This window comes from Lissotriton helveticus, chromosome 9 (assembly GCF_964261635.1).
Source record: "Lissotriton helveticus chromosome 9, aLisHel1.1, whole genome shotgun sequence".
In the NCBI taxonomy this organism is placed as follows: domain Eukaryota; kingdom Metazoa; phylum Chordata; class Amphibia; order Caudata; family Salamandridae; genus Lissotriton; species Lissotriton helveticus.
Window position 1 is genome coordinate 1,033,205,050 of NC_136070.1, and position 15,537 is coordinate 1,033,220,586.

A 15,537-nucleotide genomic window follows, 5' to 3' on the forward strand; every position below is an offset into this window, starting at 1 on the left:
TTCAAGACACCCGGAGAACTGTGCTCTTTGGATCCAGTCAATGTATGTAGGTACTTCAATCATAGATTTGAAGCTATGATGTCTTTCATCATGAATAAGAAGAATCCACCTCTTGGAGAGGTGTTGGATTTCTTCTGGAGAAAGGAGTACCAAGCAAGAGGTGCTCCTCATATACATATGTTGCTGTGGATCAAGGATGCACCTAAATTTGGAACGGATCCAGAAGACTCAGTGATGAGTTTCATCCAACAGTATTCTACGTGTGCTTTTCCAAACGCAAAGGAGAAGAAAAGCCTAAGAGAAAAAGTTCTGCGTTTCCAAAGCCATCGATGTGGAAAGTACTGCCGTCGTAAATTCCGAAACAAGGACAAGTTCTACACCAAATGTCGTTTCGGCTTTCCACGACCGGTGATTTCTAAAGGAAGAGTAAACAGTTTGATGTCTTCGCTGCGACATAATGTCATGAAGAAATCACCTAAAAACACATACAATTTGAAGAGGAACGAAGAGTCCAAGTACATCAACGACTACAACCCGGTGATTTTGTCCATGTGGAATGCTAACATGGATATACAGTTTGTGGCTGATAACTGTATGGCTGTGGCTCGGTATGTTACGTCTTACATCACCAAAAAAGAGAAGACAGAATTGAAGGATATGTGGGAGGACATTTCCCATGAAAAGAGCCTCAGCAAGAAGTTGTACAGTTTCAGTCTGAAGATGTTGTCGCATCGAGAAATTGGAGCTTACGAATGCTCTGACCGGTTGTCTTCAGCAAGTCTCTATGCCAAGTCCAGGAGTATCATTTGGGCGAGTCTTGGTCTTGCTGCAACGCGTAATCGAGTTCTGAAACCTGTGCGGGAAATTGAGTATTTGGCGGAAAAGGAGCCAAACAGTACCGACATTTTGAAGACCAACATGTTGGATACATATTATCCAAATAGAAGCAGTCACCTCGACAATGTTTGTCTGTATGAGGTTCTTCAAAATTACATATTCAAGAGGAACATCAAAGAAGATACTGAGAAAGGAGGGTATGCTGTAATAGGAAGTGAGGGATGTCTGGTCAAGCAAAGAAAATGCCACTTGGTAAACCATCGAAAATTGAGTGGCGAATCTCCTGAAAAAAAGGAGTTTTTCTATTTAGCACTTTTGCAACTTTTCAAGCCTTGGCGTGCAGAAGAGGAACTGCTTGGAGATTTCCTCTGTTATGAAGACTCTTTCAATTCCGCCAAGGAGACCATAGAATGTCCTGCTTTTCCCAAATATGTAGAAATGTTGAATGCGGAAATTGAGCAGGAAGCAACGATTGCAGCCGAGATTGCCAGAGACAGTTCTCAGGACAGTCAGAGTTCTGCTTCATTGAGTCAGGATCCACTAGGAGGACCTGTTATCGAAAATGAAGCTGCCACTGCCATGAATGAAGTGGAAAGAGCCATGGCACATGCTCAGGAGGATGCGGTTAACTTAGAAGAGTTGGAAAGACAACTCAACGTTGAGCAGAGGAAAATATATGACGAAGTTACCATGCAAATTGATCAGGGATTAAGTCATGACAAGAAAGAGTGCTCATGTACGTCGTTGAAGCCTGTCCGACTGTACGTGAGTGGAGAAGCGGGAACTGGAAAAAGTTTCCTCATTAAAGCAATTTCATGCTATTTGCAGGAAAGGACAGAGTCATCGCTGTCTTGTGTTGTCACCGCTCCAACTGGACTGGCAGCACATAACATTAAAGGGATTACTTTACATCGTTTACTGATGCTGCCAGTGGAGCATGACAACAAATTACAATATCACAAGCTATCTGGAGATGCTTGTTTTGAAGTTTCAAGAATCTTGAGGAAAATGAAACTTCTTATCATTGACGAAGTAAGCATGGTTTCCAATGTCATGCTTGCCTTTGTGCATTTGAGAATGCAAGAAGTTCTCAAAACAGAGTATGATGTGTTATTTGGTGGCAAACACATCATTGTTTTCGGAGATCTTTTGCAGCTGACACCAGTGAAAGGGCAACCTGTGTTCAAAATGCTCACGCATGAAGATACCAGGAAGTGCCTAGGCAGCATTGGCAACGTCAATATATGGTTAAACTTCAATTATGCTGAACTGCATGAAAATATGCGTCAGGCGAAGGATGAAGTTTACAAGACTATTCTACAAGATGTTAGAATTGGAAAAGTGACAGAGCATGGGAAAGAAGCTTTACATGCACGATTACTGTCAAATTTATATCCAGAACAAGATGTTGTGCCTGAGAATATTTTTCAGAAAATTGCTGATAAGAAATCTGGAATATGTTTGATGCCAACTCTTGCAGAATGTGCCAAATTCAACAACAAAATGTTGCATTTAGAAAAGCAAGAGATTGTGAAACTGGAAGCTATTGACAGAGTAGAGCATATGGGATCAACAATTATTTTGTCTGAGAATCTGAAAACAAAATTGGATTCATTAGAGAAGAGTATATCTAAAACTGCAGGTTTTGAAAAGACTCTGAATGTGTGCTTGAACTGCCGTATAATTTTAAGAAGGAATTTACATGTTGAAAGAGGTCTGGTAAATGGATCAATGGGTAATGTTGTTGATTTTGTAAAATACAGAAATAGAGATGGAATTGAATTTTTAAAAATTAAATTTGATGGCATTGAGGAAGTACAGCTAATTGGTCGTTGCTCTGCTAGATTTTTGCTTGTAAAAGACTTATATGTTCGCCGTAAGCAGTTTCCTGTTTGCTTGGCATATGCGGTGACAATCCATAAATCGCAAGGTTTAAGTGTAGACTGTGCATTGGTGAATATTGGCAGTTCTGTGTTCAAGGAGGGTATGGCATATGTGGCATTGTCACGAGTTAGAACTTTATCGGGATTGTACTTGATTGAGTGTGATGTCACAAACATTTGTGCGGATCTAGATTGTGTTAAGGAATACAATAGGTTAAGAAGAGAGTATGCGCCACATTTGCCTCAGTATCCTTTGTTTGAGAAACGTGTGGTAGGCCGGAAACGAAGAAATGTGACCAATACTGGGGAGGTTGTAGCAAAAAGACGAAAAGTCGATGAACCTAAAATTACAAGCAGAAACAAAAAGGATTCTGTTGAAGATGTTGTTGGTTTTCAATTTGAAAACAGTTCTGGTGTCAACTGCTATGCTAATGTAGTGGTTAATGTTTTGTTTTCTCTAGAAAATGTAAAAGAAGAGATTGTGGTCAATTCTGATCAAAGATTTTGCAGTTTGTTAAATTCTGTGTTAGAGAAATGTAGCACTGATAGAACAAACATAGAAAGTGTGTCTGAAATTCGAAATCTGTTAGACAGATGTTCAGGCCAAACACAATTCTCTCAAAATATTCAGCAAGATTGTCAGGAGTTTTTAATGTATATGCTTGATGTATTGCATGCTGAATGTGTAGATGTAGATCAGCTGTTTGGGCTTTCTTATCAATGGCAGCATGACTGCGAAAACTGTATGGTATCAAGTACTACTAGTGTAGACTCAGAAAGATTTATATATTTAACTTTGCCAGACAGTAAATCAGTCTCCTTTAATAAGCTAGTAAAAGCAGCTGATCACAACATGGAGTGTAGCCAATGTAAATCTGAAATGATGTCCACATTATTTATACGAACATATGGCCAGTATGTCATTTTAATGTTCCAACGATGTAGGCCTGATGGAACAAAATTGACAACTTTAATTAAAAATTTTGTAGCTTCGCAGTTGTCAATATCAGGAAGGACTTTTGTAACTGCAGCAATTATATATCATGACGGCCCTTCAATAACATCAGGACATTACACAGCTTATTTAAAGTCTAGAAATGGCTGGTCATTCTGCAACGATTCTGTTTTAATTTTCAAAAAAAAATTGCCGTATGACCTTAAAAACTCTTACCTGGTGTTTTTAAAACCAAAATTTTAGGGAAATAATCTCGGGATGTGCTCTGTGGAATTTCAAGAAGTTCTAATGGCTCCTACACAATTTGGCCTTGAGGATAAGTGTAGTTCAGAGACATAACTTCTAACCATAAGACTGGACGTCATGGAGAAATAAGTGCACTTTGAATGAGTTCAGAAAAACTATTTCTTTTTATAAGCTAATTGAAGCAGCCAATCAAAACATAGAGTAGAGGGAATGTAAGTCTGCAATGCTGTCTACTGTTTTACATTGCTTTGTGATTGAAAGTGATGTAGAGAATTAAATAATTGTACTAGTCATAGAGTTAGTGTAAGTCTGCTTCATAGTAAGCAGTATCAGTGTCATAGGAAATGTAGAACATGACTGAGCAAGAAGAGGAAGATATTACTATTCCTGGATTGTGAAAATGATCTTCAACATTTTAATTCTGAAAGTTGCAGAAATTCCAAATGACGGGATTGGCTTACAAGAAATCCAAGAGTTATAAATGGCTCTGACAAGATTTGGCCTTGTGGAAACTTGTGGTAGAGAGCAAGAAGTCATTTATTGCATGTAACATGTTTTTAAAAACGATGGAGATTTTCTTTCAGAAAGTGGCGGGCTGAAAGTAATAACAGCACAACAGAGTGTAAGCTGTTCATAGGACATCCTTTGACGTCATGGAAAGTAAGTTAACTTTAAGGAGTTCTGAATTCTGATTTGTTATGTTGTATGGGTTTTTTAAACACAATCATTTTGATTGTGTTTTTTTTTCCCCGCTGTTATATGATGAATACCTTCAAGTCACTGTTTTTAGTGAATTTTGATACATTCTGAGAACAGCAAAAATAAACCATTTAACATGTATAATTAATTCTGTACTGTTTGCATTTATGATGTATATGTAGAACTGTGTAGGAGGCATGGAGAAGGTGAGGCTTCTGTAAGTGTCAAAGTTGTTGCATGCAGTGCTGCGCTTCTGCGTATTCTTTCATATGCTAGACTACATCTGCACAATGAGATACCTAAGCAAAGGAAACACAAGTGATGTGATTGTGAAATGAGCAAAATAAATTGCACGTATTTCATTTACATCACCTGTGTTTCCTATCATTACGAAGCACATTGTGTAGATCAAGTTTAGGTCTGTCCAGGGAAACATAGGAGGTTTGGACTTTGTTCAAGAGTGCAGTGGACATGACTCACTTCATTGGTAGACCTTCACATATATTATGTCCTCTATTCTCTTCAACAACTCGAAATTTCATCTGCAACCCTGAGTAGGCCTCACCTCAAACAAACCTCTGGATAGGAGACATCTTATTGGCATCCTGAAGCAATTATTTAAAATTTTAGTGTCTTGCGACACTTTTCTGAGACAACAGCAATGCAAAAGATGCACCATGTTTTAAGATAGGCCTCACTTCATCTGCATCAAGATACTGTTAGTTTAAAATGTATATCTTTAGGACTGTGTAGGGGGCCTGGAGAAGCAGAAGCTTCTGTAAGTGTCAAAGTTGTTGAAAAACTGTTTGTCCTTCAATCTTTTCCCTTGTCTTTTGTAATTTTTAAATACATGTTTTAATATTTTTCAAATGTTTGTTCTCTCTTTCACAGATTGAAAGTATAAAAACAAAAAGTGAGTAATTTAACGACAATTATAAGGTAAATGTTTTGTACTCTTTTCGTTACATTTCTATCACATTTAACTTCTATTAGTTCCACTGCTTCATTTCTTTAACCCTCAGTTTCCTGCCTTTGCTACTTCCCTCATTCCTTTCTCTATTACCTACTTACTCAACTCCTTCCACTCTTTTTCTCAGTCCCTCTCTTCTCATAGTTCCTCACTCTTGTTCACTCACTCCGTCTCTATTACTCTTAGTGTCTTTGACTGATCACTCTATCACTATTTGTTCATAATGCTTTCTCTGTGTAGTTGAAGCACACTAAGGGGCATATTATGAACACAGCCAATAAAATTATTGCTCTTTTTATTGGCAGAAAACTGGTGCAAAAGTGGTTTTAGGGGCAGTTTTCTGCCGCAAAAGCAGCTTTAGCGACACATTTCTGCCAATAAAAGCTGCAAAACTTTTATTGCCTATGTTGATGATATGGCTCTATTTTACTTACATTTCTTTGCTATTTCAATTAATCTTTTTCTGTTATTTTTTGTTTTCTGTTTTCTATTTTTTCTCTCTGTTATTCCTCATGTTTTAATCTTATTTTGAACATTCACTCACATTCTCCAAGAAACTCTTCTTTGTTAATGTTATACTCTCTTTTTTTTTCTTTCACTTCGTTATCTATTTTGTTTTTCACAATTATACCCTCTTCCGTCTTTTCTTCGGTAAATAGATCTATTAAACAGTATCTCTTCTTTACTCCCTATAGCTGTCTTTCTTTTAACATCACTCTCTGTTTACTTTCCTTATACTTACTCTTTTTAAAAAAAAAAAAAAATTTTGGTTAGCTCCCGGTCCGCGTACCGGGAAGCTAACCGGGAAGCGAACCAAAAGAAATAGAGCTTGCCAGAGTGCTAAACATTCTAGCAATTTTTTTTGAAAGGGAAGGTAGTTCTGAAAAGAACTTTTTTTTTATATTTTTGTTGTTTTATATATTTTTTTTATTTTTTGTTTTTTTTGTATTTTTTGAACGATTTTATATTTTTTTGGTTTTTTTGGGGGGGGGGGGGAAACAACAAAAAACAGGCATTGAAAAGGGCTCAACAGGAGCAAAAAAAAAATTACTGGGGGCGGTTAGGGCAATTATGGTGTTCATACGCCAGGTTGATAGCATTTATGCTCATATTGCCACATGCTAACAACGCACGACAGTGCATACAAGTGTGGATCATGTGGCCAAAATTTTCTTGTATGTTTGGCACAGTTTCCCGTGCCTCTGCTGGTGTCAATGAAATGGATATTCTTGATCTGGCCACAGGAGTTGATCTTGGATTTTCCTGCAAATCCCGTATTTCCGCCCGGCTATAATTGAGTGGATGCTTCCTTGTCATGTGCCTGTGCATAGTATGGTTGCCATAACTATATTTCTTATCCGTCCCTCTGGATAATTTTTCTTTACAGATGAGGCAGGTGACATACCTCGCATTCACTTTTTTTTGGCCAGGAGGGATCGAATAAAACTGCCAGATGAAACTGGCTTTCTTATGGGAAACCCGGGGCACTTCTTCTAAGAACTGTGGTTCTTCTCCCTCCTCTTCATCCATTTCTTCCTCTTCCTCCTCAGTGTTGGTCATCACCTGGGGAGGTGGTCCTCTCTTCCCATGAGGAGGTGGAGGTGGTGGTGGGGGTCCACCAGCTGAAGCAACTACTGAAGCCATTTCTGATATAGTAATAAAGGTCTTCCTCTCACAATGATGAAAGTCAGAGTGAGGAAAGAAGGAGGGGTTTTCATCATTTGGGAAAAACAATACTTCTCAACCAATGAAAAGTGTTATTTTTAGGTCACCTGACCTAGCCTTACATCATTATGAAACCAAAAGTGAAATGAACCAATGAAAAGTTTTATTAACAAGTCACATGACCTCTCACGCTCATGTTACGCGCTGTGGAACGCGCCCCGGTTAGCTTCCGGGTCGCTGAGCTTCGCGCCTCGGTCCGCGCCCCGGGACACTTCCGGGTGCGCTAACGCGGTACGTCACAAGACGCATTACGCGGCAACGCGATACATCGCGCTTTCGCGACGCGCCGCGGATCGCTTCCGGAGAGCTGCGTTTCGCGCCTCGGTCCGCGCCCCGGGGCACTTCCGGGTGCGCTAACGCAGTACGTCATAAGACGCATTACGCGGCAACGCGATACCGTCACTATGTTGATTTCTTACCGGTTCGCAGACCGGGTCGCGGCATCAATTTGAGCTAACGGAAAGCTTCCCGGTTCGCGGACCGGGAGCGAAACAAAAAAAATATTTAAAAAAAATTATTAATAAACATATAAAATATATTTTGGGATTTAAAGAAGAATACATTTTACAGCTATAGATATTAGCTTTTAAAAAACCAATGAAATTCACTGAAAAAACCATAGGTTATAGACCATATATAGTTAGGAATTAGCATTTACAAAACCTTGAAAATTCACTGAAAAAACCATAGGTTATACACCATATATAGTTAGGAATTAGCATTTAAAAAACCTTATTTTACTCACACAAAACCAATGAAATTCCATATATAGTTAGTTGTACTAACTATATATCGCGCACCCGCAATCCACTGCTGATCATGTCACATATTACATCATTCATGACATGGTCAGTGACATCACTGATGACATCACTGATGACATCTCAAATGACATCACTGATGACATCACTGATGACATCTCAAATGACATCACTGATGACATCACTGATGACAACATCCAGTGACTGTATTTTTCTGTAAAGTTAAAATATGTCTTACATATTTAAGAATGAGTGGATGTATAAGTGTCTGGATGAAGGATTTAGTAGGTGCATGACTGACTGTATGAGTGAGTGGTTAAATGTGTCTCACTGAGTGCATGGGTTAGTGACTAAACTGTCTTAATTTGTGCATCATTATGTCTGTTGTTCTGTAAACTGCTGCATGTGTTGATCAGTAGCTATATGAGTAACTATATGGGTTATTGATTGGTTGCCCAAGCATTTGTATGGGAGACTGAGTGTGTGTGTGGGTGGCTGTGAGGTGTGTGACTATGTGCATAGATGTATGGGTTCAAAAGTGCATGTGGAAACAGCTGTATGAGCGGTTGACTGTGTGCATGACTGTATTGGTGAGTGAATAGATATCTCAGTGCTACATGTCAAAGTAAGTACATATGTAAAATACAGTACATGTGAGAGTTGACATATATAAATAACTGTGCATAAGAGCCAGTGAATGTGTGAGTGGCTGTATGGATCATTGTGCACTTGTATCCAGGATTGTATAAGTGAGTAAATATGTTTTAGTATATGTTTGAATAAGTAAGGTGTGTATAACTGTATAGTTGTGAAAATGGAGGTGTGATTGATTCTTTGCATGACTGACTAGGTGTGTAAGTAACTCCATTGATGAGTGACAGTCTGTGAGTGTCTGTTTACACTGAGTGTATCTAAGGTTATATTAGAGTCTGAAGAGGTTCATCGTATTATCACATGAATGATGTCATCAGTGATGTGATCAGTAATGTCAAATGAGATGTCATCAGTGATGTCATCAGTGATGTCATTTGAGATGTCATCAGTGATGTCATCAGTGATGTCATTTGAGATGTCATCAGTGATGTCATCAGTGATGTCACTGACCATGTCATGAATGATGTAATATGTGACATGATCAGCAGTGGATTGCGGGTGCGCGATATATAGTTAGTACAACTAACTATATATGGAATTTCATTGGTTTTGTGTGAGTAAAATAAGGTTTTTTAAATGCTAATTCCTAACTATATATGGTGTATAACCTATGGTTTTTTCAGTGAATATATATATATATATATATATATATATATATATATATATATATATATATATGTGTGTATATCTGAAACAGTTCAAGAGTATTTTGTGGAGTTTTGTATTGTAAATTCTTTCTGAATGGCTTTTAATTGTAATAGTTTTCGTTTTTTGTCATTTATGCACAGGTGCAGGCACTTTTCACCTTTGTTTTCTTGGGGTGTAGTTTGTGGAACCATCTGTCTTTAGAAACTGTGAAAATTGTATATGTATAATACAAGGAATCCTTTATGAATAACCCACTAGGGTAGAATTATTGGACTTTAATCATAGCTGCCACTGTAGAGTAATGACTCAAATGAATTTTGCCATAGCAATTGAATTTAGTAGTACTGGTCAAGTACTTATGTTACTTTAGGCACTTGCATTGGTCTTTCAATTCAGCATTATATTGCGATTTATCATCTTTGCATTGTATTACAATTGTGTAGCTAACATAATATGTTGGGTATTGCCTATAATTGCCCACAAGGGCGAGACTGTGGCTGGCGCATTTGATAATGGTCAGCTTTCAACAATTAGTAATAAATGTGGCATAACTCGTTTATTAATGTAAATTGCAGATTTGCACAAGTATTGACACAAGTGTTGATACTGTTGGTATACAGTTGGAGACGCCCACAATTGCCCACTAGGGCGAGATTAGAGGCAGCGAATCCTACAGTGGTCAGCTTTTAACAAATATTATTTATTGGAACTCATGTATTAACTAAACTACAGTTTTCAATATTGTTGAGATTGCTATTAACAACATCATTTTGTTTGTAAAGTTTCATAAATGATCATGTTCAGATGGCCGACACATTCCCCTACTCACATCACGTGATGGTGGTTGAGTCCCCTTTTCACTTTTGACACATGCATTTTAAAAATGGAGTAACAATCTTGTAATTCATATTGCCATGAGCAAGGCGTAAAGCCAAAACGTGTCGGATTGCCATTGTAAATTGGCTATTTGAAGCATACGCGAGCGTCTGAGTATTTTCTTCGTATGGTAGAAAGGAGTTTTGGATTTGCGGGTTAGCCAGTAACCTGACTCAGACTCCCCACCCAGACAGCCTCGCAATATACCGGGACTGGTGTTTAGAGAACTATATATATATATATATATATATATATATATATATATATATATATATATATATCCACCTTGCATCGGCTCGACTTTCTGGCACGTCTGCTTTGTTTTACCTGTGATCAAGGTCATTGATAGACTGAAACGCATTGGGCTGCGCTGAATTGTCCCAATAATATTGCAGCCAGAAAAATAAACAACTGGATATCAACCATACCTGTGAGTGCGTGTGGAATTGTTTTTGTAGAGGAAAAACTGCTCTGATATAAGTTAATATATATATATGTGTATATATATATATATATATATATATATATATATATATATAGCGACAGAGAGAGAGCATGAGAGTAAACGTTGATTGAAAACAGCTTTGAATTATGTACACAGTTTGATTGACTATGACAAAGAGATGAACATTACTTAATTTTGTAGGTAAGAGGGTAAATAAAAACAAAACACATAAAATACATTCTGGGTAATATTTATCAAAATGGTATGCAACGCAGTTCAGCGCAGCAAGAGAGGGCAGGAATGCCCCATATTTGGCATTGTATGGCTCGTTCCTGTCCTCTCATTGTGCTGGTGCACTATGTGCAACCTGGCACCAATGCAGGCACCCTTGCAACATGGTGAAAGTGGGCCTGCATTGCAGGCAGGATTGTTTTTGAGCAGGAAGGGACATTCCTGCGCAAAAACAATATTTCAAAGCTGTTTCCTCTTTCTATGTGTGATGCATTCTACAGAACACATAGAATGTGCAAAATACAGCGAGAAATATTTAACACAATTCCAGGTCTACTACTCATGGTAAGCCTGGGAATACAACAAAATCCATGGGTGAGTGTGTGGGAACACCCACTCTCCACCTATGGAACACCTTCCTGGGGCAGAGTAACGCAAGGCAGTGACGTGTTATGCCAAATTCTCAAAACTACGCAGGGCCACACAAGTTGGCGTTGCGTGGCTTGGTAAACTCATTCCAGGTTTTGCATGATGCAAAATGTTTGATAGATATGCCCCTCTGTTTCCAGAATATTCTCTCTTCAAGGAACAGCTAACAATATCAATTAGAATGTTTAGGTTACTTTTGCAGTGTTATTTGGGGTTGTCATAATGATGACCAATGTTTCACAGAGATGCATGATGTTTCCCCATATTTCACAGCAACCCTGAAATACTTTACAGATTACACAGGTCCTTGTGAAATATACGTTTATCACTGCATTTTGTGCAATTAATAAAACATACAAACATGTTCCATATAGATAGATAGATAGATAGATAGATAGATAGATAGATAGATAGATAGATAGATAGATAGATAGATAGATAGATAGATAGATAGATAGATAGATAGCTAGCTAGCTAGCTAGCAGAGGTCACCAAATAAAAGAAAACTATAGAATGCCTATTGTTGGTGATTGTTAGGAATGCAGAAATTGGTGAAGAAAATGTGTTTTTTCTTTGAACTGGATGACCCCTTTAAATAGGCCATATAAGAATGACCTTGTAGAAGAACTGGGATACAATGCTTGCAACCCTTTCAGAAAAAACTGAGAAAAAGTTCCTTGAGTGTATATTTGAATTGAGAAAATTATCGTGCCAATACTGCTGCTGGAAGGCTCCAATCTTACCACCGACAGACGTCTTTTATGTCAGGATAATTTACAGAAAACATAGATTACGGCTCCAAACGTGCGCCTTAGGGTATTTGGAACTGCCTTCTGATGAATGTTTGCTTTGAATCGAGTTTAACTTTCCTCTGCTACCTGTGTCAGCTCTTTTTCCTCCCTTCCATGAGGCTCTTACATAATTGCATGTGTTTATTTATACATATAATTTGCCTGGCAAATTCGTTTTTCGTTCTTATTGTTGAATTTGATATATTTTTTTTATTACAGATTACCTTGATTCCAACTACAATGGGAAAAGAGTGCACTTGAAATAATTTAAAGAAAAAACAGAAATGTAAAACACAGACATTACAGAGAAATTCGTGAGTAAATAATTCCAGTTATGAGCAGACATCAGTAAAAGCTGAGCTCTCTGTGACAAATGAAACCACAGACTAAACATATTCAACCTGGGGCGCTTATGAAAGAGAAGACGCATGGGTCATTTCGGAGAAATGTGGACCCGATTTACAAAAGTTTTGTCTGTATTTACATGATTAATAGAACTTAAATGCTTCCCCTCTGTTAATTAACAACAAGAGTTTGCACCCAACCATATAGTGAGGTGCCTGATCACTACGGATCAATTCACAAAGGCATTTATGAGTATAGGAAGCACTGCTACAGGAGTACCATTTCACATACTCATAAAGTCAAAAAATGTCCATCTCTTATTAGTAATCAGACCCCCCAGGATATAGCGGCATGAATTAGCAAATTTAGCGGCACAAAAATGGAAATTTAGCGGCACATATATGGAAATTTAGCGGCAATTTTGCGGCATTTTATGTGGCCATTTTTCCTACAACAAACACAGATATCTTACTTTTTTTTAGTTATTTAACAACATGAAGCACACGCACACACCCCCACACACATCTTCTACCATCTCTCACCTTTCTACCCGCTCTCGTGCCCTCTTCTCTCTTCCCCTTCTGTTTCCTCACTCCCTCATCTTCGACCGCTCTTTTCCTCTCTTTCTCCCTGTCCTCGCTCTCCATTCTCTCTCCCACATTTCTGTCTGTCTCCCTCTTTCGCTTTTCTCTATCTCTTTCTTATCACCCCCTTTCTCCCCTCCCTCCACACTCTCCCCCTCTCTCGCCCACCTCTCTTTCCTTCATGTCCCCTTCCTATCACCCACACCTTCTCTTTGCTTCTTCGCTCTCCCCATTTTCCAACTCCTCTCTCCTCCTTATCCTCTTTCCTTCCCCTGCCTTACCTTCACCTCGGTTGTGCTTATCTCCTGCTTCTCTCTCGCTGCTCTCCCACCTCTCTTTCCCAATTATCTCTCTCGCTTTCTCTCCCACTCCTTTTTTCTCTCTCTCCTTACCCTGTCCCTCACTGACCTCTCTCCTTCTCCCTCTCACTGATCTTTCTCACTGCCCTTTCTTTCCCCCTCTCTCCCTCATTCACCTCTATCCCTCCCTCTCTTTCTCACATCACTCTCTCGCTCTCTGATTCTCTTTCCTCTCTCTTCCCTTCTTTCTCCTCTTTCTCCTCTTTCTCCTGGAGGCCCTTAGGAATGAATAGGAAGCCATTCACTATTACCTATTCGGTAAATACCGAATCAGTAATAGGGGGCACATATTCAAGGGTGGCAGGGTGTCATATTGACACCCTGTTGCACCCCTGAATCGTGCTTGTGTGCACATGTGGCACACAGACTGCCACATGGCACTTTTAAAATAGCACAAAATTGCTTTTTTTTAAAGGTTTTCGATATGTACCACCAACTTGTAGTTGGTGGTAAATAACGAATCCTGAATGCAAGAAGGCACTCACTTGTGTGCCTCCTACATAGCTTTTTGGATTAGGTAATTACCGATTCCTTAAAATAAGGAATCGGTAATTTACTGATTCCTTATTTAATTGGTAATTACCGAATCTTTAAACCTGCCTCCTACATCTCAAACCCTAAATAACGGTCGGTAACGGCCAAAATTCGGTATTTTCTGCCGTTACCGACTGGTATTGGGCTACCTACATATGGCCCTAAGTGACAGGTGTCTGCATTTTAGGCGTGAAAAGGTTTCTCAGAAAATCAGTGATTTGTGTTAGAACAGTGATTTCAATGTAATTTACCAAAATGGTGAGCATTCCAGGTGGATGTAATGAGGTAGAACAGATGAGGCTCGTGTCTCATATTGATACTGATTGATAAGCACAGTCTATTCCATTCAGTTATTGCTGGGTATGCAAAGAGTGGCAAGAGGTTTGGAGTGGAGGTCATGATCTTTACAGCCTCATGTGACAATATATGTAAGGACAGATCGACTTTTCCTGTAAACTGTTTTTCATAGGACAGTTCCTCAAACCACAGAAGAATGTTGAGAGTTCCATTGACCCTGGTCTGGGTCTTCAGCTCAACATTTCAATGTTTGTATTTTTTTTTCGCCCTTTTTATTTAGAACATTCAACCTTTACTGGGTTGAGTATTCCAATAGCAATAAAGACCTTCTTCCTTGTGCTTTATCGGTTGTTAAAGACCCTCTCCCTTGTTATATACCTTCCCCTGTGGCACAGACCTCTCAATCAGGTTCAAGGCTTTTAATCACAGTTATAACCCCTTTCAGCAGCCTATAATGCTGTAGTATTGCATTATAAACTAGTATAATCGCACATAATTTTGAGTTCATGGACGACCATTTACATAGAGGATAAATGTTTCTGTCCAAGTAATGTTATAGGTGATGTAGATGTCTAATAATTAGGGCTCCCGGTTTTATGGTAATTCTTTTTTTAACATTTTCGTCTGTATTTATCCATCTTTATTTTTTGCCCATCCTATTGGTATTTATCCATATTTATTTAGCACTTTGAGAATAAATGGATTCATAAAATGGTATGTTTCCACATTTATTTAACTGAAAAACATGCAACCATACTTTGCTGCATTTCACGTTTTAGCAAATTAAGCAGCCAAATATAGCGAAAGATTACACCCACTGGTAAATATGACAATTATAGTACAAATATATGTCAACATATGCAGGTATTTAGGAAAATCGCAACCTTTTTTTTGTTTTACAACTTCCCATGCTGTCTCATGCTCTCATGCTCGGTCGTTGTCTTGGAAATCACGAAAGACAGCATGGAGACTCACCCACAAGAAGCACAATTTTCTGTATTTTTCCACTTTTAAAGATAATCACAGACAGGAAACACATTGTTTTCAGTCTTTATTTATCTTAACAATTCAGTAAAACGTAAACCTGGAAGCCTTACTAATAATTTAGGAGAAGGGTGCAATATCTAGTGCAGGGTACTCCAACCTTTTCTGTATTGAGAGCTACTTAAGTTCAATAAAACACATTAACAGCTACTAATATTATTAGTGCAGTATAATTTAAGTTTCTTTATATGTATATTAATTCAACCAAGCAAAATCTTTCTAAT